The sequence below is a fragment of the Sebastes umbrosus genome, chromosome 20 (genome assembly GCF_015220745.1).
Source record: "Sebastes umbrosus isolate fSebUmb1 chromosome 20, fSebUmb1.pri, whole genome shotgun sequence".
Taxonomy (NCBI): domain Eukaryota; kingdom Metazoa; phylum Chordata; class Actinopteri; order Perciformes; family Sebastidae; genus Sebastes; species Sebastes umbrosus.
Genome location: NC_051288.1, coordinates 12,842,464 through 12,845,500, shown reverse-complemented (window position 1 = coordinate 12,845,500; position 3,037 = coordinate 12,842,464).

Below are 3,037 nucleotides of genomic sequence, written 5' to 3'. Positions count from 1 at the left end.
TTTAGAATATTTTAAAATCTGTCTGGAGCAACAAAACATTTGATCATTGTGATGAAGATAACACAGTTTATAGTCTAAGTATGTAGTATATAAGTCTAATGCAGTGAGGGACCATGTGCAAATGTACTAACGAATATTAGGGCCACATTGAGGGAAAAAAAGTCATATTACGAGAAAAAGTCGTAATAATACGAGAATAAAAGCGTTATAATACGAGAATAAAGTCATAACTTTACGAGGAAAAAAAGTCACATGAGAATAAAGTCGTAATATTACGAGAAAAAGGTCGTAAAATTACGAGAAAAAAAGAAAATAGGTCAAATTACTACCTTATATTACTATGACATTGTTCTCATAATATTACAACTTTTTTTATTGTAAACCTATGTTTTTATTCTCGTAATATTACGACTTTATTCTCGAAATCTCAGATTTATTTTTTTTCTCAATGTGGCCCTAATTCTCCGTCGTACCATAGACCTACAACAATGATAAATAAAAATAAAAATGTAAACAAAAAAAGCAGTTATTCATTTCCATGTGTATAAATCCACAAGGAACTACTGGAGAGGAGCTAAAGAGCCTCATGTAGTCTCATGTAGCTGACTGATTGCTCTCTGTGCAGCCAGGTGTGACGTCAGTGCGCAGGTGCGTCCAGGTGCGCAGGGACCGTCTACAAAGTGCAACCCGGAAGAGATGCTCCAAAAATATTCAATAACTTCACTGGTTATACTACAACACTTATTTTGGGAAAAAAATGTTTTTTTTTTTTGCATAATTTTGGTGATTTTTCTTTGGAAAAATATTCAATAATTTCACTGTTATACAATGTAGTGCCACCAAAATCACTTCCCACACAAGGGTCTTATACTACAACACTTATTTTGGAAAAAAAATGTGCTTTTGAATAATTTTGGTTATTTTTCTTTGGAAAAAATCCTTGAAACTGTTGTACCAGATTGTTTATCTCAAAATAATCTTTTAAAATCTTATGTTGTTGCATAATATCCAAGTAGATCCAATCCTAGAAAATGTGTTGCAGAATGCAACTTTTGTTGTAATACACAACACCACATGGTTTGCATGTCCAAAGTCCTACACAAGGTTATGAACAAGCCTTTCTTTTTTCAAAATAAGTGCTGCAATATAACAAAGAGGAGACCCTTGATGTGTGAAGTGGTTTTGGTAGTATTACATTATATAACAGTGAAGTTATTGAATATCTTTTCCTATAAATTCCCCCGAAATTATGCAAAAGGCCAAACTTATTAGTGTTGTAGTATAACCAACAGGAGACCCTTGATGCGTGAAGTGGTTTTGGTTGTATTAAACTATATAACAGTGGAGTTATTAAATATTTTTTTTAAAAATCACCAAAATTATGCAAAAGAATTTTTTTTCCAAAATAAGTGTTGAAGTATAACCAGGAAGAGACCATTGATATGTGAAATGATTTTGGTGAGACTACACTGTATCATTTTTACCTGTTGAAATACCTTTAAAGGGCCAATACAACGCATAACATGCAGATTCAACTTACCAAAAAGTGATTACAGCTCCTATGGTGTCACTTAAAGGTTATTTATTTATAAAAAATTACTTAAATTTCATTCATGAGGCCTATATTTGACAGATTAAAGCCCATCCCAGTCCTTCATAAGGCCAGCTGTTGTTGCTGTTTTCTATGGCTAGCTATCTTGAAGACGTTTACAAAATGATATGGATATTCCCAACTTGATCTCACTATGAATATCCGTAACTTTACGTTGGTTAACTTATAGATTGTGTCTGAAGACATATTATGTCCTCTGTCTTCTGACAGTACAAGAGGAGAGAGGAAATGGGTTGGGACTGGGAATCACGCCCCTTTCTGCAGAGTTTAACTGTAACGCGTCCAAGCTGAAGTTAAACTGAGCATCTGCATTTCAACGGTTCACACTCTGAAAGACGACTGCCTGCCCTGTTTCAGCCACTTCTCTTCTGTCAGTGTGAGGGGAAAATACAAATAACTCCTTCAGTAGCATTTTTACAGGTATGTTTTTTAATTACAGCTTTTACAATCATTATCATTATTATCATATTATATTCAATTATCATCACTACTCTCCAATAATATGAATTTAAATCATAACACAATTTTTTTTCAAAATGTACACATACAAGTAGCATATCTTAAATGTCCATAATTTAAAACATATTTCCTTTTTCAACCTTAAATTAAATTACAGTCAGTCTTAAAACTAGGTATGAAATGAACGTACAGTTTAATACACACACACACACACATACATACTGTACATACATACATACATACATACAATAGCAGTATCATAAAAAAATGATAAAAAATAAAATACACACATTTTACAAAGTCCTGACCCAAGCTTTCACATCATTAGATGATTGATATCATGACGTTCACTCTAAAATGGTTGATTTTGGCATGCATATTAACACAAATGCTTAACTCTTTTTTTTCCCACTTTGAACAGGATTTTGTCATAAAGCACTTTGCTAATTGTCTCATTGTCTGTCCTATTCACATTTGTGCATCTCATGTCTGTTATGGCTTAAGAACATATATTTCATTTCCCCCGTGTGTGCACTCATATTCTCCCTTTTGAACCTCCCTCTCCCCAAACTCTACTGTATTGTGATGTTACTAGCCAGAGTATGTTCTATTATCAGTCTAAATCATAGATAGTAAGATCACCTGAAAGGATGTGTGACGGGGTATCTGTCTCTCCATCTGAACAGGAATGCAGTTTCCAATTTTAAAAACTATAAATTCATTGTGTCAATATCGCAATCTCACACTCAAAAAACAGAAGATGTATTCACAATAGGCGATGGTCACTTTCTACAGGCCACTTTCTACAGAATCAAACAGCATCATGCCACAACTATGGATCAAGATGGGGTGAGAGAGATAGAGAGATAGAGAGAGAGAGAACAAGAGAGAAACAGATGGATAAACAAACATTCACTCATTATTTTATCATCTTTTCAGAAATCATTCACTCAGTGTCTTTGATTC